This window comes from Phyllobates terribilis, unplaced genomic scaffold (assembly GCF_046119375.1).
Source record: "Phyllobates terribilis strain yellow unplaced genomic scaffold, ASM4611937v1 Scaffold_8__6_contigs__length_399053987, whole genome shotgun sequence".
NCBI lineage: Eukaryota > Metazoa > Chordata > Amphibia > Anura > Dendrobatidae > Phyllobates > Phyllobates terribilis.
In genome coordinates, this window is record NW_027362768.1 from 142969409 (window position 1) to 142994192 (window position 24784).

Here is a 24784-nt window from a genome sequence, read left to right on the forward strand (position 1 = left end):
TCCTAACGGTGCCCTTCACCTTCCAGGTGCCCCAGGCCTGGCCGCAAGGCCTGGGCAACCCGGGCGCCACCACCACCGCGCCCGCGCCCGCAATACCAAGGGTGCCACACCTGGGGGAGGACTTGTTCAGCCAGCTCACATGGCCGGACGGGCGGCCCTTCATCTGGCCCGAAGGATACCATGAGCTGGAACGGCAGCAGAGACTAAGACCCCTGGATGAACCCCTGATTCCGGCTCCGAAGCCCGTGGCACGGATCTCGCCCCCGCTAGCGGAAGCGCAGTTTGAGTGGGACCCCACCGGAGAAGATCTAATGGGGTTCACTCAGGAAACTAGGGCCGCTGCAGCAGAGCGTGCGGAGTGCTGCCGCCAACAGCTCGAGGAGTTTGCGAGGGAGCGGAGAGAGAGGCGGGTCCGGGAACAACAGGCCCAAATAAGGAGCGCCGAGCAGAAGAGCCGGACCAGGAGGGACCCCCGTGCAGCGCACAGTCCCCGTACCACCGGGACTGTAATAAAGTTCAACCAGCAGCACGGGTGGGGCTTCATTCGAGACAACAACACCCACGGCGACGTCTTTGTCACGCGCAGAGACGTGGAGTCCCATCTGCCGGAGGGGCACAGAGGTCGTGACCTCTACATCGGAGATGAGGTCACCTTTACCCGGCACAAGTGTGCCAAAGGACCTTACGCCCTCCACGTACACCGCCTGACGGAGGAGGAGTTGCGGTGCGAGGAGGAGGAGCAAGAGGACCCGGACGGGTCTGAAGTTCAAAGAGCAGGAGGAAGACGCCGTTGAGTGCGGCAGAGCAGGTGCTGTAAATAAGTTACCCAAAGGGGGTATAAAGAAACTGAAACTGTTGCTGCTAAAATAGTCCCCGTTGGGACCAGTGAACTGTTTACCCGTTAACCCCTTCATCCTACAGGCTGAGGACTGTGAGCAGCCATTCCCTTCCCTCTACCTGGCCGAGGACTGAGAGCGGCCAACTTCCCCTGTATATAGTTGCGCTTCCTAAAGCGCCCCCTACCGGTTTTATAGAAAACCAGATTTTCTAAGAGACTGTCGCACTTTTCCCGGACACACGTTGCACAGTGTCCGGAGGAGGAACCTGAAACAAAAGACGACGAGAAAGTTTTATCTGCTAAGATATGTTATTTATATAATGTTTTTTTTTATATGTTTTATATGTTTATGAAAAAAAAAAAAAAAATGTATGTTTTTGGTGTTTTATGTCTTACAGCCCGAGGACGTGCTGTGGTTTACCAGGGGGGAATGTAGCATCCTGAGGATTCGGCTGCTACAGGGGTATTGCACCTCAACCCAGAGGTGTGATATTCCACTCCCGGGTAAGGATGGAGAGTGGAACTGAGCTCGGTAGGCTGCATGCACTACACACATCCCATTTCCGAGGAACAGGCCGACGGTACTCCCACTTAGAAATGTGCAGGTACGACCGAGTCTGTTCCTGGCTGGAGTAGGAGGGGGGTGGTACATCCCATGTAGTGTAGGGGCAGATAGGGGGAGCAGCCTGGGTAAAGTTAGGAGCTCATTGGGTGCTGGTCACCTGAGCTCACACATAGAGGGATATATAAGGTGGGCACCAACTAGAATCAGGGTCAGATGCAGAGGATCAGATGCAGAGAGGATCAGCTGCAGAGAACAAGTTAGGAGAGGAGAGAAGAAAGACCAAGACCCAGAGTGAGAGAGGAGAAAAGAGAAGGACCCAGAGCACAGAAGAGAAGGGACCCAAGAACCCAAATCAGAGCACCGGGTGAGGAGTCAGCATCAGGGTACCGGAACCCAAGCTGGTGGGGGCAGAAAACAATCCCCAGCCAGAGACCGGAGACCGTGGGCAGTGTCTGTCACGGTCACCCACCACATTCACCCCGAAGGCACACCACATGAAGGGTCAGGGAACCCAGGGCCAAGGGTGTCCCAACAGAAGGCCCGAGGGAGCTGGACCTAGGTGGATCACTGGTGGGGACGGCTGAAGAAAGGACAGAGGGAGAGCTCAGGGCCACACTCCGGACTTGTTTGGGGGTTGGCTGGATCCAGGACCTGGTGGACGCAGCACGGCTCGGGTGGTCACTAGCAGCTGGAGTGGCCAGTACAACATCTGCAGTAAGTAAACACCCTTAACTGCACAACCCGACTCTGTCTTCACTGCCGTCTGCACTACACCACCACAACCCCCATCCTCTGCGCCTGTCCCCTCTGAGGCTATACCCCTCCCGTTGGGGGTTATCCCACCAAGCTGCGCACCCACCATCAGCCTCAGCGGACCCTGCTGCAGCGGCGGCCACAGTGACCGCATCACAACGGGTGGCGTAGTCGACACAAAAGAACTTTAGTAACATCTGTAGAACTGCCACATCACACTGAGCTTGACGCCCTGGGCACGGGACCGGGTCACAGCCGCTCGGAGACTACAACCCCCCCCATCTGATCCGGTGCCGGGTATTCCCCTCAAAAAGGAATATGTCCCAGGGGGCGCGTCATATATATATATATATATAAAAAAAATTACAAGTTTAGTATTGTCACAATTGTACTGACCTGAAGAATCATGTCGCCAGGTCAATTTTGCTGCATAATGAGCACAGTAAAGACGAAAAACGAAAAACAATGTAGGGATTACGTTTTGTCTTGTTTATTTTCATCATTTCACCTCACTTGGAATTTGTTTCCTGTTTTCTTGCACATTATATGGTAAATTAAATGATGGCAATGAAAACTACAACTTGTCTCGTAAAAAACAAGCCCTCATACGTCTATGTCGACGGAAAAATGAAAAAGTTATGACTCCTGAAATAAGGGGAGGAAAAAAAATAAAGTACAAAAATAAAAATAATGGCCCGGTCCTGAAAGGGTCATTGTTGTCCATAGCAACCGATCACATCGCAGTTTTAATTGTCCAGACTGATGTAAGACATGAAAGCTGCGCTGTGTGTGATTGGTTGCTATGGACGATGAAGACGGGTTTTTCTGAACAGTTTTAGAAATCTTATGATAATCTATGTATCCTAGCAAAGGTGATATCTATTCAGTCCCCGAAGAGTTCCCAAACTGTGCTCTGCCAGCTATGACTACAGCATGACTGAGCTTTATGCCAATATTCCCCCTCCAGGCTAGTCCAAGGGTTAATTTTAATATTAATTCTCGTCATATAATTTATTAGAGTTGAAACGTTCAACCATGAGTCCAAGTTCGGACAAATATAATATATAACCAGTCTATTACTGCTCGGGTTTATACTATTAGATCATTTAGAAAAATATGAATTAGTCCTTATTAAAGGTGGTTCAGGGTTTTAATGAGAACCTGTCACCAGGTCAAAAGTGTCCAATTTTGCTTTTATTCTATTATTACTTTTTCCCTGATTTTTTTCTTCTTTTAAATCTGCCATACGGTTCCAGAGTTATGGGCCTTTTTACTTAATGCTAATTTTTATGGTCTTTACTAAGGGGGTGTGGCTCATTGGATCCTCAGGGGCGTGTCTTTTGGTTGCTCTGCAAAATTACCCTACGAGTCACGCCCCTTTGTAAAGATCATAAAGGTGAGCCCTAAATAAAAAGAATCATATGTCTAGAACCTTGTAGGGGATTTTTTTTTTTTTTTTAAAAAAGAGATATTCAGGTGAGCAGCAGGAATAAATTAAGAGCAAAACCTCCCACTTTTAACTTCTTTAAATGGAACCTGTCATCTGATTCATGCTGCACGAATTAATTTGACAGCTTATATGGTGGGGAGGGACGCCAAGGATAGGTCATCTGATCCATGCTGTCTGTTCCAGAAGAAAATGTTACTTTAACAGCGACTTGAGAACTTTGCAACTCAGCAGACTAGTCAGAAGTCGGTCACTGGCAGCTTCTCCCTACCCAGCTCTCTTAGATTGGCAGGTTTCTTCCTATGTGTGTGTATAGGAAGAAAAATGTCTGTCAAAAGGAACCAAAAGTATCGAGGTGGGGAGTTCCTACCGAGGACCGTATTGGACTAGTCATCCGAGATGCTTGGTCATCTCAGGTTCCGCAAATTATTTTTTCTCTGAAATGCTGCAACATTTTAGAATAATACATATATGGCTGCAATAGAGCAGGCAATATCTAATTCATGTTGCACGTGGTTCGGTCAAGTTCCCCTTAATATTGATTACCTATTCTTGGGTCATTATCAACATTAGATCAGTGGGAAATGAACTTTCGGCACCGCCACTGTGGCGCCGCTGAGGCTTCAGTCGCAACAGAGGTACTGCACCTCACCCAGAGGTGTGGTGTCTCCTTCTCTCAGGTAAGGAGGGAGTGCTGCCCGGAACCCCAACACCCACATTCAACACTACACTGCTCCAGGCCGGCTGGAAGGGCAAGACGCAATGTATGTTCCTGCTGAGTCCTGCCCCTGGCTGGAGTGGGGGGAACCCAAAGGTAGGGGGAACCAGTAGTGGGTGTGGGTGGAGGAAGTAGTTAGGAGGAGCACTTTTGTAGGAGATATAAATAGGGAAGCCATCTTAGGGTGGCAGGAGAACAGTAGTGAGAGGACAGTTCAGAAGAACAGTCTGGGAGCAGAGTCTCATTAGTAGCTCTGCTCCACAACTAGGGCCTAGTGTTAGAGGCCCAGGAGGGGAGCAGGGAGTAGTCTCCGTTCAATTGAAGGGATCCTAGGGGGTATGGCGAGTGCAGGACGGCACCCGTACGCCCCGAATCTGTCAGAAGACAGAGGGATCGTAGGCCGCAAGAAGGGGACCGGCCCCTGGTCCAGCCGTGTTACTCCAGGTCTCGGCTGGGAAAACCAGAGGCTTCTGGCTTATATAGTCAGTTGCCGAAGCCTCATTCTAATCCCCGTGAGGGTCAAGCAGGTCTGTGAACTCCAACGGACAGGAGGGACTTCAGAGCACCCGAGCGGGATTGAGAGTGGGAAGCGCAGGGCAGGAGGGAGAAAGACCCAGCGTGAAGACGGTCTAGCTAGGAACACGAGAAAGTGGGGTTCTGTCAGGTACTCCTAAACTGCCTGAGGAAGAACTGAGCCCCTGCCTGGTGAACGCAGCGTGACGTGGGAGGCCGACAACTGTACAGTGCACCAGTGGAACTCTCATAAGAACTGTGAGTAAAAACTCGGATGACTGCACCGCACTGCCTCCGCACTTCCCTCCCTGCACTACAACGCCCAGCGCGACCACCATCTACCTACACTGCCCGGGAGCTTGCTCTACCTGTGGAGAGCCACACCACCCCTGCTGCCGTAACACCAGCTCCAGAGGACTGCTCTGCAGCGGCGGCTCCCTTTGGCCGCAATCCACAGGTGGCGTCACGAACAATCCCAAAAACCCCATATAAAAATATCGCCTTGTTGCACTCATCCCCCTGGGTCACGGACCGGGCCTGCCACCGTGATACTCCCCCATCGGCATACACAGAGGCCCGGCTGTGAGTACCCCACGGCCCTGGGGGCACGTCACCACCATACAGGCAAATAGGAGACAACTTGCAACACTATTCACTACTGTGGCGGATATTGATAGAAGGGGGTCCCTGTGCAAGAACAGTACATGAGCCCTTTGCAGTCCAATAGCTCATCATAATGCACAAGTGTGGTGCCCTGCTGCGTACAGGTGCCACAGAACCCAGTAGGGTGCATGGATGGACTTCTCCACAAGAGGCCCTCACACATTCACAGACCTCCACCCTACCACCTCAGACCACCAGAGGGGGCCAGTTAGGCACATATATATATGGAGGGTGGAGCCAGGCAGGTCAGTGAGTTGTTAGTCAGACTGAGAGAGAGTCTGAGAGTGTGCTGATGCTAGGAGATCAGTAAGAAGCAGCACGCAGGCTGCTGTGTGAGGCAAGTTTAGGCCTACAGCACGCACTGAAGCCTAGTGAGGGCCCTGAGTGTGGCCGAAGGCGAGAGGAGGGAAGAAGTAACAAGGGGGCAGAGGAGCGTTTCAGGCTCACCCCGAACTATACACCGGACACCGGGTCCGCGCCTACAGGGTCCCTTTATAACCAGTAGGGACCACCGGATACCTGGAGGACTACAAGTCCCAGGTCGACCAACGCTGACTACCGTACCAGGGTTAGGAGTCACGGAGGCCCCAGCGTCCAGGGAGAGTGATCTCCAAGAAGAAGGCCCTACCACCAGATCAGCAGGTGCAAGAGAGAGAGCCAGTAATCAAGCCAGGCCTAGCTCCAGGCAGGTCAGAAGCTTAGCAAGTGAAAGCAATGGATCAGGAGGCCCTATACCCACTCACTGGGGAGAGTCCAGAAGTGCACCCTTCCTACAGAGTACCCCGGACCATACCTGCATCTACGCCAATAAAGGTACCGAAGCGAACCCCCGCATGAGTGTCCGTCATTTCTCCCTGAACCGTCCAGGCCATCTCTCACCTGTACTGCCATCCATTTCCCCACGCTGCCCTGAGGCCCGCTCCACCTGTGGGGAGCCGTTCCATCATAAGCTGCCCTAATATCTGCCTCAGAGGACTGTCGCAGCGCTGGTAATCCTTACCAGGCACCACAGGTGGCATCACGAACTTTACAAGTCCCCTATAAATAATTCCCCTTTTTTTTGTTGACCGCCCTGGGCCACGGACCGGGCCAGCCACCGTGATATCCCCCACCAGCATCCATAGGTCCAGCTGCCGAGGACCCCACGGCCCTGGGGGCGCGTCATCTTTGGCGTCACGAACAGGATTTCGCGCCCGTTGCAATGAACAGAAATTCGTGCCCGTTGCCACCAGGTACTGTGCGTCTTAAAAGACTGTAACACTTACTGTGGTGAAGATTTCCCGCCATTCCCGAGGTTTCCCGCCATTGTCCGCCATTTTCCCGTCGCCGCGCGGGAAGAAGAGGGGCGTAACCGCGGGAACCTGAGAGGCGTGACTGTGAAAGCGCGTAAAGCCCAGGACACGCCCCACCCTTGACGTCGAACCAGGAAGCGTCAGGCCCTGGAAGGAGTCCAGTGGACGCTCTGACGTCAGACGCGAGCGACGCAAGGTCCTGGAAGAAGACCGTCGCCTGCGGAGCTGCGGCCTACCTGATAAAAAGTGAAGAAAGTAGGCTACGGTTTACTAGGAGGGCGCAACCATGGCCGACGACCAGCAAGCCACCGGAGCACCGGTTAACGCTCCTGAAGCCCAACTTGCGCCCGCCGCTGTACAGGCCGGAGCGGCCGCCCCACCAGCAGGGGTAGTGACTCTGTTGATACCCATGGCCCTGCCGTATATCCCTGGAGCGAAATGGCTTCCCCAGTATGATGGCAAACCAGACACCCTGTCTGGGTTCAAGAGAAAAATATGCGGTGTACTGGACATGTATTCTATGACTGGTAAGCAGAGAGCTGTTGTGCTGGGACAATTGACTGGTGCCACAGAGCGGGAAGTTGAAACCTGGCTAGTCGCAGACCAGGAATCAGTATCCATTATCTTTAAGAGACTGCAAACTGTCTTTGAAAACTGCACTGAGACAGATCTCCGGATGAGGCTCTACCACTGTGTCCAGAAACCTGAGGACAGTATCCGGGACTACGCCTGGCGCTTACAGGAAGCCCTGCGGGCCCTGAAACAGGTTAGTCCAGCCAGCATACAAGATGAGAATAAAATGCTGATGGAACAATTCATCCGGGGGTTGAGATCCCAGGAGGAGAGCAGAACTGTACGGTGGTGGGCTTTACACTGTGTTCCAAATTATTATGCAAATAATATTTTCTCAGATTTTCCCAAATTACCTATATGAATTGCAGTCATTGTAATTTTCCAGTCAAATAACTATTAGAGTACAATTGAAAGGTTTTCGTACAAACTGCCTATGATAACAGTATATTTTTAAAAAAATAAAACACTCAAACTGCACTCAAAATGCATGTTCCAAATTATTATGCACAGCAGAGTTTTCAACCTTTTTATTTTAATAAAGAACAAAAAAATGGTCATTTTTGAAATTATAAGCATTAGCAGGTTATTACAAACTGAAATCAAACAGTTTTCAACTCAAAACTTTATTCTAGGTGATGTAACATTTGCACATAGGACCCCTTGTTCGAAAGGAGCTTCTGAACTCTCTCATTCATTGAATTTGTCAGGTTTTGGATGGTTTCTGCTTCAATTGTTTTGCATGAGGACAGAATACCTTCCCAGAGCTGTTGCTTAGATGTGAACTGCCTCCCGCCATCATAGACACTCCTTTTGATGATGCTCCAGAGGTTCTCAATGGGGTTGAGGTCAGGGGAGCATGGGTGCCACACCATAAGTTTGTCCCCTTTTATGCCCACAGCAGCCAGAGATGCAGATGTGTTATGTGCAGCATGAGACGGGGCATTATCATGCATGAAATGATCTCGATGGTCCAGATGGTCAATGATGACGCCATACACACAGTAGAGTCCTTAACCTCATCAGAAACAGTGGAGGGTAATGACTCAGAAACTCAGGTGGGGGACTGGTGTCAACAGCTCCATGTTGGGACTGACGCCACTCCTGTCCATCAAAAACAAGGTGTACACAGGGTGGTCCAGGAATACGAACAGGTATTCAGCAAACACCCACTTGATTTTGGGAGGATTAAAGGGGTACAACACAATATACCCACAGGTGACCATCCACCCATCAAAGAACGTTACAGGCCCATACCACCAGCACACTACCAGAAAGCGAAGGAAATGTTGCATGACATGAAGAAAGCAGGGGTAATAAGAGATAGCTCTAGTCCCTGATCCTGGTCAGGAAAAAGGATGGAAGCATGAGGATGTGTGTAGATTACAGACAGGTAAATCGCATAACACATAAAGATGCATACCCTTTGCCCCGTATAGAGGAATCCCTGGCTGCATTAAAGTCTGCAAATTACTTCTCTACCCTTAACCTCACTAGTGGGTACTGGCAAGTAGCAGTTGCTGAGGAGGACCATGAGAAGACGGCCTTCACTACCACGATGGGACTCTGCGAGTTCAACAGTATGCCGTTCGGACTCTGCAACGCCCCTGGAACGTTCCAGAGATTAATGGAGTGCTGTTTGGGACACCGTAACTTCGAGACCGTGCTGCCATACCTGAATGACGTGATAGTGTACTCCAAGACGTATGAAGACCATTTGAAGCACCTGGCGGAGGTATTTGAGTTGTTGTCAATGGGATGAAATTGAAGCCTTCCAAGTGCCACCTGCTCAAACAGAAGGTTCAGTACCTGGGGCACATCGTCAGTCCAGAAGGAGTAGCACCAGACCCGGAGAAGGTCACTGCCATCCAGAAATGGCCAGAGCCGAAGAATCTCAAGGAGGTACGTCAGTTCCTGGGACTAGTCGGGTATTACCGGAGACTTGTAAAGGACTACACGAAGAAGGCATCGCCTTTGCAAAATCTCCTGGTAGGACAGTCCAACAGAGGCAAAAAACAAAAAAAAACCCTTCCAGTGGGCTAAAGAACAGCCTGAGTCCTTTGCAGTGATGAAAGAGATCCTGACTGGCAAAGAAATCCTGGCCTACCCTGACTACAGCCAACCTTTCCTGCTGTACACTGATGCCAGCAACGAGGGACTAGGAGCTGTGTTGAGTCAGAAGCAGTATGGCAAAGAGAAGGTGATTGCCTATGTCAGCAGGAAGCTTCGTCCTACCGAGAGGAATCCAGAAAACTATAGCTCCTTGAAGTTGGAGTTCCTGGCCTTGGTCTGGGCCATCACTGAACGATTCAAGTACTACCTAGCCTCCACTAAGTTCACGGCCTATACTGACAACAACGCCTTGACACATCAAGAGACAGCCAAGTTGGGAGCCATGGAACAGCGTTGGATGGCCCGACTGTCAAACTATCAGTTCACTATCAAGTACCGGGCAGGCCACAAGAACGCCAACGCCGATGCCCTATCCAGAATGCCTCACCAGTCGGACACTGAAGAAGAAGTGGATGACCTGGAGGAGATTGAGCTACCTGCCTTCCACAGAAATGGGATGGTCCATGAGCAGCGCACCTCCAGGAGGTATCGTGGTAAGACACTAAACCCTTTACCTCATCACAGTTGGAAGGAGACCCAGGACAGTGACCCGGTTGTCAGCCATATCAAAGAACTGATAACCCAGGAAGGTTCCTCCCTGGAGAAGGACGCTCCTCCACAAGCCAAGCAACTGTGGAATGAGAGAAGCCGGCTGTTCATCTATAGAGAGAAGCTGTGCCGAAGGTATGTCAACCCTAGGACTTATGAGATGGTATGGCAGATCGTAGTGCCCAGGACAGACATCCAGATGGTGTTGGAGGCCTACCACGATCAAGCAGGGCACTTTGGCTAGAAGAAGCTGGAAACCCTCCTGAAGAGTCGGTTTTATTGGGTTGGAATGCGGAGTTCCATAGAGAGGTGGTGCCGGGATTGTGGACCCTGTAACCTCAGAAGAAAAGACTACAGCAGCCAGAAGGCACCCCTGCAGCCCATCAAGACAACTACGTAAAAATTAATTCATCGCACACTCATAGGAAGTTTTGCTTTTTAGTGCCAATTTATTTATACAAATGAAATGTAGGAAAAATAACAGTGGTGAAGGCGACAATAGGTAGACGTTTCGGCCACACTGGCCTTATTCATTAAGTCGCTATTGTATCAAGTTTGTTTTAGTAGGAAGGCACCAGGTTAGGCTGGGAACGCTGCCTGTACCCTCCACTTCTACCATTTATGGGACTCCCCATCTAGAGACACCCCTGATACAGGAACTGCAGCTCTCCACAGGCTGATGAACCCCTGTCTTTTGTTAAGCTTCTGACTGGAACTTCTCTCTACATTCTATGGTGCCTTCCTACTAAAACAAACTTGATACAATAGCGACTTAATGAATAAGGCCAGTGTGGCCGAAACGTCTACCTATTGTCGCCTTCACCACTGTTATTTTTCCTACATTTCATTTGTATAAATAAATTGGCACTAAAAAGCAAAACTTCCTATGAGTGTGCGATGAATTAATTTTTACGTGATTTGAGGACATTTCCTGTCCATTGCATCTGCACCTCAACTCTATTTGACAGTGTGCACGCTAATTTTCTATTTACAGCAAGACAACTAGACCCTTGGAGAACGTTGCCCTGGATCACGTCAAGCTGTCACCGAGCAGGTCAGGATACTCCTATGCCCTGACCATGGTGGATCACTACTCCTGGTTCCTGGTGGTAGCCCCCGTCAAGGATCTGATGGCAGAAACTGCAGCAAGGACGTTTCAAGCATACTTCTGCAGGCCCCATGGATACCCGGATAAGGAGCTGACGGATCAAGGCCCTGCCTTTGAAGCCGAGCTGTTCAAAGAGTTTTGCCATGTGTACGGGTGTAAGAAGATTCGGACTACGCCGTACCACCCTCAAACCAATGGTCTATGTGAAAAGATGAACAATATCGTCATAGACCTGCTGAAGACCTTACCTCTAGAAGAAAGGAATCAGTGGCCAGACAAACTACCTGACCTGGTAGATCTGTACAATCACATACCTGTGAATGCCACCAATTGTACTCCAGCGTACCTCATGAGAGCAAGACCCGGAAAGTTGCCCATGGACCTGGAGCTTGGAGTGGTAGAGCCAGAAGCAGATATGTCCACTGAAGACTGGGATATGACTCGACAGGAGCAGTACAAGAGAGTACAGGCCTGTGTCGAAGACAGTCTAAATAGGGTGAGAGATAAGCAGGAAGCACAGTACAACAAGAGTGCATCAGCAGAACCCTTAACACCTGGAGAAGTTGTGCTGAAGCGAAAGAGAAGAAACCACAAGCTTGACGACCAGTGGGAAAGAGAGCCTTACACTATGTTGGATTCCAGGTTCGACAACAGCAAAACCTGACCACTGAACAAAAACCCGTTGGCGTGGCCGAAGACGTGGTCTAGCACCTGGATCACGTATGCCCTGTAGCCACGCCCAGGGCCTACATTGAGGGTTTTCAGGCGGGTCCCTCATGTTCTTTCATCTGTGAAATGGACACCAGATTACGGGACTTACTGTAACTTTATTAATGTTAATATGCTTGTTGTTATAATTATTATTGTTGTAACCTGTTACAAAAATGCTTCAGTCCAGGAGTACTGAATTGTACTAGGGGGGAATGTGGCGCCCTGCTGCGTACAGGTGCCACAGAACCCAGTAGGGTGCATGGATGGACTTCTCCACAAGAGGCCCTCACACATTCACACACCTCCACCCTACCACCTCAGACCACCAGAGGGAGCCAATTAGGGATATATATATGGAGGGTGGAGCCAGGCAGCTCAGTGAGTTGTTAGTCAGACTGAGAGTCTGAGAGTGTGCTGACGCTAGGAGATCAGTGAAGAAGCAGCACGCAGGCTGCTGCGTGAGGCAAGTTTAGGTCTACAGCACGCACTGAAGCCTAGTGAGGGCCCTGAGTGTGGCCGAAGGCGAGAAGAGAGAAGAAGTAACGAGGGGGCAGAGGAGTGTATCAGGCTCACCCCGAACTATACACCGGACACCGGGTCCGCGCCTACAGGGTCTCTTTATACCCAGTAGGGACCACCGGATACCTAGAGGACTACAAGTCCCAGGTCGACCAACGCTGACTACCGTACCAGGGTTAGGAGTCACGGAGGCCCCAGTGTCCAGGGAGAGTGATCTCCAAGAAGAAGGCCCTACCACCAGGTCAGCAGGTGCAAGAGAGAGAGCCAGTAATCAAGCCAGGCCTAGCTCCAGGCAGGTCAGTCAGAAGCTTAGCAAGTGAAAGCAATGGATCAGGAGGCCCTATACCCGCTCACTGGGAAGAGTCCAGAAGTGCACCCTTCCTACAGAGTACCCTGGACCATACCTGCATCTACGCCAGTAAAGGTACCGAAGCGAACCCCCGCGTGAGTGTCCATCATTTCTCCCTGAACCGTCCTGGCTGTCTCTCACCTGTACCGCCATCAATTTCCCCACGCTGCCCTGAGGCCCGCTCCACCTGTGGGGAGCCGTTCCATCATAAGCTGCCCTAACATCTGCCTTAGAGGACTGTCGCAGCACTGGTAATCCTTACCAGGCACCACAGGTAGCGTCACGAACTTTACAAATCCCCTATAAATAATTCCCCTTTTTTTTGTTGACCACATTGGGCCACGGACAGGGCCAGCCACCGTGATATCCCCCACCAGCATCCATAGGCCCAGCTGCCGAGTACCCCATGGACCTTGGGGCGTGTCACAAGTCCATCTGCTTTGGAGGTAGAAGTGGCCCCCTTACCTCCTGGACCTCTGTGCAGCTGCACAGGTTGCACCAATGATGTGTCCACCCCAGATTCAGTACCACTCACAACACAATGTGCAGAGTTGTGCCACTTTCGGTGCACCTCTTGCTTCCATTGGACCTGGCAAAACACACAATCATCTGGTGTCTCCCCAGCAATTCTTAGATTCTGGGCCTTAATGGTCCAAGAACAACTCTGCCAGTGACTTATGTCAGGACAGGGGACCCTTTTTCTCTTTATATTGATTATATTTTATCTATTTTACTCAATTTTGTATATTGCCTTTATTCCACAGCACTTTACAGACATCATCATCTCTGTTCCCATTGGGGCTCACAATCTACAATCCCTATTATTATGTCTTTGGAGTGTGGGAGGAAACCAGAGAACCCGGAGGAAACCCACGCAAACATGGGGAGAACATACAAACTCCTTGCAGATGTTGTCCTTGGTGGCATTTGAACCCAGAACCCCAGCGCTTCAAGGATATAATGCTAACCACTGAGCCACCATACAGTGCTAACCACTGAGCCACCATACAGTGCTAACCACTGAACCACCATATAGTGCTAACCACTGAGCCAACATACAGTGCTAACCACTGGCAGAAAGTAGAATTTCAGGACCATTAGTATCATTAAATTAGGAGAGGATTCCACAATGAATATACCCTAAGTATGAATATACTAAGAAGTCTGTATAGGGTATATTGCTAATAATAGATAATGCTAACCACTGAGTCCCTGATGGTCCGGTTACAAGGAAAATATGCACAATAAAAAAAATTATGTCCCCCTCGACATCTTTTATGATCCTCTGAGAAAGAAAATAGGGGAAAAAATGAAACATTTAGAAAAAAAGAAAGAAAAGAAATTCCCTTTCAAGAAATGGGAAGCAGTAGCAAATATTTAGTATAAATAACATGTAATATTTTATATTTCACAGCATGGCATAGAAAACAATAAAAGCTACAATAATTAGGTATCCAAACTATATGATAAAATGAAGAATAGAATGACTTAGATGGTAACATAGTAACATAGTTTGTAAAGCCGAATAAAGACTTGCGTCCATCAAGTTCGACCTGTTAGTTCTGTAATTGCTAAAGTTGATCCAGAGGAGGGCAAAAACCCCAAATGATTTAGCCAATCTTCACCTGAGGAAAAATTCCCTCCCGACTCTGAAACCAGCAGTCAGAATAAATCCCTGTATCAACCTACTATTTTATTTTATTTTTAAGTATATGCTGAAATCTGCCTGGTATCTAGAAATGCATCCAGTCCCCGCTTGAACTGGTGTAGTGAATCTGACATTACCGTCTCCTCACTCAGTGAATTCCATATTCTCACTGCTCTTACCGTAAAGAACCCCTTCCTATGCTGGTGCTGAAACCTTTTCTCTTCCAGTCTTAGTGAATGCCCTCTTGTTACCGTAATATCCCTCCTTTTGAACAAATCCCGGGCAAGATGGTGTGATACGTGAAATAAAAGGACGTGGCAAAACCTCTATTTTCTAGCTTCACATGTATAGTAGCAAAGTAAGAAAAAAAAAGTAGCTAAAAATTGGCCAGTCATTAAGAGGTTAAGTACTTGTTTATATATTTTTTTGTCTTTGTAAGGATATCCACATGGGATGTTTGGTTCATTTGTCTTCTTCATCTGCTGGGAGAAGTGCTAAGTGTCTGACCAGCCCATTTCTCATTCTAGAGGTCAGAGGTTAGCAAATCTAATTGACCTTTGTGATTAATAGGATGTACAAACCTCTAACATGACAGTGAAGACACCAATGCATCATCATTAAGTCAGGGAATATAGATAGCACAAACACCAGGAGAAGCATTTTATTGGTGCTAATGGATAGTCAAAATGATGCACAGAAAGAAGGATGAGCAATGCAAAAAAAAAAAAGTTTTACATTGAAAAAGTGTCATCAGGAAAATATAATTAAAATATCCAACATAGGACATATGGACACTCCCTTTAAGAAATATATTGTAGGACTTTTTGGGACAAGCTCTTTAATAACAACCTTCTATAATATAATCACAATGAGTGTACTGATGGGTTGTGAATAAGTGTCATATAATTGCATTATAAGTGATTCCTAAACCCATGCAATCCCAGAATGAATAATATCTAGAGCTACATCATTATCTAATAATGTCTTATATTTATAAAAAAAAAAGTATAAATGTTTTATTGTGATAACTGCCAAGTAATAAAAATAAGAAAGGCTGTAACCACCACTAGGGGGAGCTAACTGCATATGTGGCGCCTCTGAGGGTTCGGTCGCCACAGGGATGCTGTACTTCTTCAATGGGGTGTGGTATCCCTCCTTCGAGGTAAGAGTGGTGCAATGGTCAGGACTCCACCTCCACATCCAACACCACCCTTCTCCCACCAGAGGGGGCTAATAGGCACTAGTGTGCTGCCCCTCCCAGGAAAATGGGAGACTGGGGAACCAAAAGATAGGGGGAACCATGTAGAGGGTGATGGTGGAGGATGCACATTCAGTTTACACTTAATATTTCATATTTAATAAACAGCCATCTTGGGCTCATGGTCTTTTGATTGTGATCTTCATCCCTGACCGTGGCTTCTGGGTGAACCTGCAGCGGATGGAGACACGGCCCTCGTACTCTGGCCTTGAGTCGAGGGGCGGGTTGTAGTTAACTGATGTCTCAACCCGGTCAAGGTCCATGCCCAAGAAGGTCTGGAGCTTAGGAGTGCAGCCCCATCGCAAAAGGATCCCAGGGGGATGCAGACGGAGCGGTATACGCCACCTGTCCTCGCTTTCTGGCCTAGTCAGAAGGATTCCGGCTGCAAGAGGGGTACCGGCCCCCGTCACCTGACTTTGCTACTCTACGTCCTAGTCAGGGAAGCCCGGCAGGCCCAGAGGATCCCACCGGGTAACGGAAGGAGCGCAGTCGCCACCCGTACCCTTATTCTGAGCGTAGTCCAGAGGGAGACCCGGCCTATCTACACACACACAGACAGGAGTGGACTCAGTCTGAAGTCTAGGAACACTCTGGTGTGGGGTCCTGATTCAAGCACTGGAATTACCCGGAGGTTGTCGGACCCCCGTTCCTGGTGACCGCAGAACTCTGTGAGGAGCAGGGAGAAGCCTTGCAGTTGCACGTTTTACCGTGAGTAAAAACTCTGGAAGTCTACCCCTATGGCCTCTGGACTCTTTATTTCTGCACCGCACAGCGCGGCACCAGACCTCCTTCACTACGACTCCCTCCATCCTCGTCTCTGCCCTGAGGCCCTGCTCCGCCTGTGGGGAGTAGTATCAACGTCGGCTGCCACAATATCCCGCCTCAGAGGACTGCAGCAGCGCTGGTGGCCTTCACCAGGTACCACAGGTGGCGTAGTCGATAGCAACCACTCAACCCTGATAGCCCATTACATCTTTTTTTAATGTGACGGCCCTGGGCACGGAACGGGTCCAGGCCACGGCTGCAACCCCATCAAACATCTGAGGACCCAGCTCCGAGTAACCCCCCATCTTCCCAGGGCAGGGCTGGGAGCGTCACATACTTGGCGTAGTCGGCAGGATCGCCTGCCCGCAGCAGCGGAAGGAAATTGCCCATTGGTACCGGGTACTGTGCGCCTTCACCTTAGACTGTTGTTTCCACTTAAGATGGCGCCCGCCCAAGAAGAACGGACGCCATAACACACTGAAAGGATAGTCTCCTAGCACCTCCTATCGTGGGCCTGGCTCCCCCATGGCGCCAAAAGAGCAGACCGCCCCTTCCATCAGAGACTATCCGCGGGGTAATGCCCATCAAAACGGATGGGATGTACGAAGGCGGGCCTGTCAGCCTACCGCCCTGGAGCCGCCCCAAAAAGAGGAGGGAATGAAAAACAACAAGGAGCGGCCATTGCAGTTGGAGACTTGCTATACTCAGGAGTGGACATGGACGCTTCTGAAGCGAGTCTATCGGAGCCTTCCGAACCCGGCCCAGGTTCCTCTCCCATCGGTGAAGAAAGTGGCGTGGCACTAACATCGGGGGATATAGAATTTCTCCGCCAGGAAACCCCGGACCTTGCTCGGAGAGTGGCTGAAGCCCAGCGAGCGGCATCCGCTGCGTGGCGGGAAGAAATGCTGCTGCGCATCCGGACCCGCCGCCAAGGAGCAGCAGCTCAGGAGGAGGCAGCAACAGAGGTCGCATGCAGCCCAGGAACGGGTGAGTGTGATACTCCTGTCCCGGCTGCTGAGCCCACCGTGCCCCTCATGAACCTTATGACTGAGTACCTGCTGCCCGGCGTGGTCACCTGGGAGCAGGTCTTTGCCCCAGAGCTTGAAACCTCCGCTATCGGCAGGGACCTGCAATGTCTCCCAACTCCTGACTCGGAAGAACCTGAGTCTGCTGGGGTATCCACCGACCCCAACCCGGACTGGTCCGCACTTCTTGAGGACCTGCAGCAGCCCCTGCTGTCGCCGTTGCCTGCACCTACAGTTACCTGGCCGGCAGCTGAAGAGTGGGCCTGGGAATAACCAGGGGGGGGACCTGATGGGCTTCCCCCGGGAGACCCGGGCTGAAGCGCGGAGGAGGAGTGAGCTGTGTCGCCAGCAGATCCTCCAGCTCGATCAGGAGCAACGACAGAGGGAGATTCGCTGCAAGCGACTCGAGGTGCGAGCCAAGGCTGCAAAGTCCAGGGCCCGCCAGGAGGAAGCAACCCGTCCAAGTCCCCGTGTGGAGGGGCAGATTGTCCGCTTCCATCATGAGGCGAGATGGGGCTTCATCAGGAGTCCCCAGTATGAGCAGGACGTCTTCGTCAGCCGGCGGGACGTCGAGCCGCGGCTGAAAAAGGGACACCCTGGCCGGGAACCTCTTCCCGGGTGACTTTGTGTCATTCACCCGGCACCACGGGGTGCGAAGGTGGTACGCCTGGATGTTCACAAGGTGTCCAGGAGTGATGCTCCCTCGCGCTCGGCAATGGAGGACCGGTCAGCCTCCGTCGGGAGGAATGAGCCTTTTCCCCGGTGGGGACCCCTGGATTAAGCGGCCCCGGCGGCTGTAACCTGTGTGAAGTTCTAATGTTATGTTTATGTTTACCATGTTTCCTCCCGGTTTCTTGAGACATTTGTCCCTGCGGACTTGCAGTAGGCAGACTCTTTAATTGTATATAGTTTGCATCTCTTTAGGTGCTCCTTATTGGTTTTATGCAAAACCGCGGCTATTTCTATCTCAGACCTCGGAAGAAAAACCTGTCTGGAGTGGCTTTCCTGGAGGTCCAACTCGGGATATTCATGCCCTGCAGCCACCCCAGGGCCTACGTTGGGGGTTTGGGACAGGTCCCTCACGAGTGTGAACTGACTTTTCTTCCTTGCACTTTAACCCGTCTGCCTATGCATAATGTCTCTTGATGGTTTTATACTTTTATACTTTTATAATATTTGCTGTTTGAAACGTTAAAGGAGAAGTGCCTCCCATATTGGGAAGATTGTTTTACTGTTAACAAAAATATAAAAAAGGCTGTACCAGGTTTTACTCTCTTTGCAGCCCGCGGACGTGCTGTGTTTAACCAGGGGGGAATGTGGCGCCCCTGAGGGTTCGGTCGCCACAGGGATGCTGCACCTTTTCAATGGGGTGTGGTATCCCTCCTTCGAGGTAAGAACGGTGCAATGGTCAGGACTCCACCTCCACATCCAGCACCACACTTCTCCCACCAGAGGGGGCTAATAGGCACTAGTGTGCTGCCCCTCCCGGGAAAATGGGAGACTGGGGAACCAAAAGATAGGGGGAACAATATAGAGGGTGATGGTGGAGGATGCACATTCAGTTTACACTTAATATTTCATATTTAATAAACAGCCATCTTGGGCTCATGGTCTTTTGATTGTGATTTTCATCCCTGACCGTGGCTTCTGGGTGAACCTGCAGCAGATGGAGACACGGCCCTCGTACTCTGGCCTTGAGTCGAGGGGCGGGTTGGAGTTAACTGATGTCTCAACCCGGTCAAGGTCCATGCCCAAGAAGGTCTGGAGCTTAGGAGTGCAGCTCCATCGCAAAAGGATCCCAGGGGGATGCAGACGGAGCGGTATACGCCACCTGTCCTCGCTTTCTGGCCTAGTCAGAAGGATTCCGGCTGCAAGAGGGGTACCGGCCCCCGTCACCTGACTTTGCTACTCTACGTCCTAGTCAGGGAAGCCCGGCAGGCCCAGAGGATCCCACCGGGTAACGGAAGGAGCGCAGTCGCCACCCGTACCCTTATTCTGAGCGTAGTCCAGAGGGAGACCCGGCCTATCTACACACACACAGACAGGAGTGGACTCAGTCTGAAGTCTAGGAACACTCTGGTGCGGGGTCCTGATTCAAGCACTGGAATTACCCGGAGGTTGTCGGACCCCCGTTCCTGGTGACCGCAGAACTCTGTGAGGAGCAGGGAGAAGCCTTGCAGTTGCACGTTTTACCGTGAGTAAAAACTCTGGAAGTCTACCCCTATGGCCTCTGGACTCTTTATTTCTGCACCGCACCGCACAGCGTGGCACCAGACCTCCTTCACTACGACTCCCTCCATCCTCGCCTCTGCCCTGAGGCCCTGCTCCGCCTGTGGGGAGTAGTATCAACGTCGGCTGCCACAATATCCCGCCTCAGAGGACTGCAGCAGCGCTGGTGGCCTTCACCAGGTACCACAGGTGGCGTAGTCGATAGCAACCACTCTACTCTGATAGCCCATTACATCTTTTTTTAATGTGACGGCCCTGGGCACGGATCGGGTCCAGGCCACAGCTGCAACCCCACCAAACATCTGAGGACCCGGCTCCGAGTAACCCCCTATCTTCCCAGGGCAGGGCTGCAAGCGTCACACATACACTGAGATCACAAAGGAATCAGTATGCAGGAAGTTCTTTTGCTCCCTCTAGTGGTGGCTGCAGGCGGACATAATATATATTTTTTTGTACCCTTGGGTATTTTTAGTTAGTAGAAATTATCAAAACTCTTTAAAACTGAACACATCTATCGTTCAGACTGATATTACCCAGTAGAGTAGATATAGCGCTGGAAAATGTTTTTAGTTACTATAATCTAGCCCAGATGTCAGTACACATCGCACAGCTACTGTGGAGCTTACTCCAGTCCAAGCCTTAATGAATAATGACCGGATCATTAAGATATATATTAAGAGCTTCCAGATGTTTCTAAAACGGAGACAATAGATGAACAGGGTTAAAAAATGTCCAGAAATTACTGGACAGTCTGTAAAAACAGGGCATTTTTTTTCTTAGGTCTGTAAAAACTTTTGATTTTTTGGGGGGGAAATTGGAGAAATTTGTACAAATTATTATGACTGTAGTAATCATCGTTTTGCATAGAGATTGCAACCGGTGTCTTCATAGCAGAATTATGAGCTATAGACGACATATATCGCTTAAAATCCTACTGTTCTATTAAAGTTTTCCAATCTGTTGGTTGTTGGTGATTTCTTGATAAGCTGTCCAGAAAAATTAAAAAATCAAGTTGGTGACTGTGCAGATGAATGCGATAGGTATATGCTTGGCAGTGCAAAACTGAGACATAGTTCAATAGAAAGGTGTCTTTCTCTTGAAACTGACTCTAAATTAATCGAATTAGTATTTACAATGAATGGTTTTATGCCACGTTCACAAATTCAGTATTTGGTCAGTATTTTACCTCAGTATTTGTAAGCCAAAACCAGGAGTGGGTAAAAAATACAGAAGTGGTGACTTGTTTCTATTATACTTTTCTTCTGATCGTTCCACTCCTGGTTTTGGCTTACAAATACTGATGTAAAATACTGATCAAACACTGAACGTGTGAATGTGACCTTAAAGATAAAAAGTTAGTCAAAAGACGGTATTTTGGAAGTTCCAGTATTAAACCCTCACTGACTACTAGGACAGAGGGGCTGCACCGTTCTCCAGAGTGTCATCCATCTTGTCTCCTCTCCATTTCAGAAAGAAGAGGTTCTCTTGAGCCATTGACTCTATAAGGCCACGTTCACACGTTCAGTATTTGGTCAGTATTTTACCTCAGTATTTGTAAGCCAAAACCAGGAGTGGAACGATCAGAACAAAAGTATAATAGAAACACGTCACCACTTCTGTATTTATCACCCACTCTGGTTTTGTCTTACAAATACTGAGGTAAAATACTGACCAAATACTGAACGTGTGAAAATAGCCTAATGGGTCACCAGCAGCCCCTTTAGGCCACATTCACACGTTCAGTATTTGGTCAGTATTTGACCTCAGTATTTGTAAGCCAAAACCAGGAGTGGGTGTAAAATATGGGTGTTTCTATTACACTTGTCCTCTGATTTTTCACTCCTGGTTTTGGCTTACAAATACTGAGGTAAAAAACGGACCAAATACTGAACGTGTGAACGTGGCCTGAGAGACTCCTATATTGCCTCCGCACAGCAGCCCCTGGCCACCCTGCACAGGTGGTCCCGGAGCGCCACCAAGCAATAATTAAAGGGGATGAAGCACCTCGTGCCCTTCATTCTCAGAATCAGAGGGGGTTGGTTCATACAGCTTCAGCTTTCCACAAAGATAATGATGTTCTCAATAAGAGATTAGAGGTAGCTAGTGCATATACAGAGCAGATAATATGAACAAGCAAAGCTGCAGTATAAAGCATGTAGGAAGGAAAGAGCAGCAGCCTGAATCTGTGATGAAATACACATCTTTCAGTCCCAGCTCTGGGCTTTGTGTATACTGGGACTTTTAACACTAAAACAGCTAAAAGCAATAAAAATCATAAGGTGCAGAACTAATATACTATTACAATGATGTTAACCACTTCAATGGATGCTTTAGTCTTTATAGAGGACCTGTCACCATTCCTGATATGTATATATTAGTAAATACTTGCATTCCCTATTAAATGTTAATTCTGGAGCTTCTCTGTTATGCTCCTCTTGTTGTTCCTCCTGGAAATGTATTACCAAATTGATAATTGGGCATTAGCATGGGTTTTTTTTTCAACGGGGTAGTTTTCTTCGCAGTCTGAGGGCAGGTGCAGATGAAAACATCCGATCACACTCGGACCAATGTTATTCTATGGGGCCGTACACACGTCCAATTTTTTCCCTGGGCCGAGATAGTACAAGGAAAAAAATCACAGCATGCACAATTTGCATCCGATATTCAGATCGCACTCGGACATGCAAGTCAATGAGTGCGTGGAAAACACTGGACTGCACTCAGATGACATCTGAGTGCAGCCCGGATATCACGGACCGACAGAATGGAGAAAAAGAAAATTCTCCATCTTCTTCTCATCCGAGAAAATCGGATCACACTCTAATAAGAATTTGATTAGCATAATCGATCCGATTCTCTCTGATGAAAGAAAATCCACTGTCCAATCAATGCTGACTATGTCAGACTGGCTGGGGACATACTCCATTGCCCATGGATATGGTAACGCCTAGTTGTAAATGTATTAATTTATTTCCAGGAGGGACAATGGAGGATCTATACAATTAAAAAAATCTGCATCTACGCTATTATCTCAAGGTGAATGCATGCATATATATAGACAGTCATGTCAGGAGGGCCAACAAGTCCTTTTTAAATGTCTTTAAAGGTCAGAAAAGACAAGTATAGTAAGCCAAACTCTAATCATCTGTCTCTTCGCCATTGCTATCAGATCATCTTGCCATAGATGTAATGACATATGCAAAAGACAAAGCATAAAACAATAAAACAAAATTCTTCACGTCAATGCAAACAATTTTCCGCTGAGGATCACATTCAATGTGCAATCAATCAACACACGATCAATGAGCCGCATGGAATGAGAAGAAAAATCGTCATCAGAGAACGTAAATCTAACAATTATTATTCCGAAGTTTATCATTATTCATGTGGGATAAAAAAATAAATATCTCCTATCATCTCCTAACCACTCGTATCAATGATGATCGTTGTAGTTCCATAACATCCTTCTTTGATCGGAGTTGCTATCTCTAGAAACACAAGTTGCAGAGATCACTAATGCACCATCAAGTTAAACCTTCGAGCACCTACATTTCTTAGACTGATAATAAAACAAATGCACAATGCAGTTCCATAATAAAGTTATATTAATCCACCTGATTCCGCAAACTACAATTTTCACCGCCCATAAAAAAAACTGCAAGTGTGAATTCAGCCTATATAATGGCACGCAGCATTGCTATCCACAGAATTGGGTACCACAGCTCAGTGCACACCTACCCCACTCTGATGACTTGGACTCTGCTCACTTCTTTGCTCTCTCAGCAAGTTTAAGTGTTGCACAGACCCAGAAAAAGGGACCAATCATCAATGCAGGGGAGTTGCTCTCATGCCAGTGTTTATTACTAAGTGTCATGGACCCCTGTAATCCCTCTATCCCACCCCCTTTTTCTTTTTAAATTCTTACTTAGATTTCCTAAAGCACATCTGCCCATATGAAGACCTCCCCACCCCCTTAATCCCAATTTATTCACAGCCCTCCAAATTCCCAGTAAAACAGACTGAACAAATGTCAGCAGGTATTTTACAGAAGGCTCGGAAAAATGATATTCCCAGCTTGTCGGACATCAGGTTGTGATTAGCAGACTGACATGACAGTATTGATTAGCCCCGGCCATATCATATCATATCGATCTGGCTCTGTAATATCAGCACTTGTGATCAAAGAGTTAATTATAGACATTTATGATGGATTTGTTGGATGTAACTATTATGACTAAAGCTGGGAGAATGGCTTCTCAGGACTCTGGTCCAGCGGACATGTCAGTATTCCGTGGTTACCGCGGAAAATCCATGGTGCATTACAGTAGATAAGATTGCAACAAATATTACCCACACGTCATTAAAAAATACATAGACCAAAAGGCGACCAGGGTAGGGGCTCGCAGCCCGGGGAAGTTCAGGCTTGGACTGGCCCACAGAACAGGAGAATCCTCCAGTGGGCCCCACCACCCTCTTTTATGAGCAGTACTTGGCATTATATACGTGAATCACTATGTACAGACAAAGGCAGCATCTTATTCATTTAACAATCTACCCAGTTCACTGTTATATAAATTTGTGATTGAGGATAATGTCACATTTGCATGTAGCTGAAAAGTGGGGCCCTGGAGTTGGTTACTGGTGGGCCCTCGGCGTCGCAGTCTGACACTGGATGAGTATGGTATCATTTTATCTTCTTTCACATGCAGCTGTTTTCCACATCAAAATCAACACTAATTCACACTAAATCTTCCAGATTTGGTGTGGATTTTGTTTCTGCACATTTCCTATTGGATTCTTCCATAATTGAAATTATGGTCAAATGGTCAACAAATTTTGCTTAACTCAATAGTACAAGCAAATATAAGAAACTTTGTAATACATCTTGTTAGAGAAATATTATGTTCTTTTTTTACACTTTCTTCTTCTTCCTGAACCCATCATCCACAATGAAAAATAGTTCAATCCCATCTCACTGAAGACAAGACTGACTGCAAGCTCACTGAGGGATCAGATTACAGCTGTCTACTGAAGTCTATAGAGATGGCATGGGGAGAGAGAGAGGAGGAGATTCGGAAGGAGAAGGAGAGAGATACACAGAGGGGCCGATTTGTCAAAGTTTTTAAGCTACACAAGTGGTGTAAAAGTTTTG

At 48.6% G+C, this 24784-nt stretch overlaps 1 protein-coding gene across 1 annotated transcript in view; it reads right to left on the bottom strand.

Annotated features, from left to right (window-relative positions):
- The window catches only part of LOC141156881 (tenascin-N-like), a 124775-nt gene extending 101250 nt beyond the window's left edge, over nucleotides 1-23525 (bottom strand). The window contains exon 1 of the mRNA XM_073643385.1: nucleotides 23371-23525. The gene's annotated coding sequence lies outside the window, so the exon portion shown is untranslated. The remainder of the gene's footprint in view (nucleotides 1-23370) is intronic.
- Between the last annotated feature and the right edge of the window lie 1259 nt (nucleotides 23526-24784).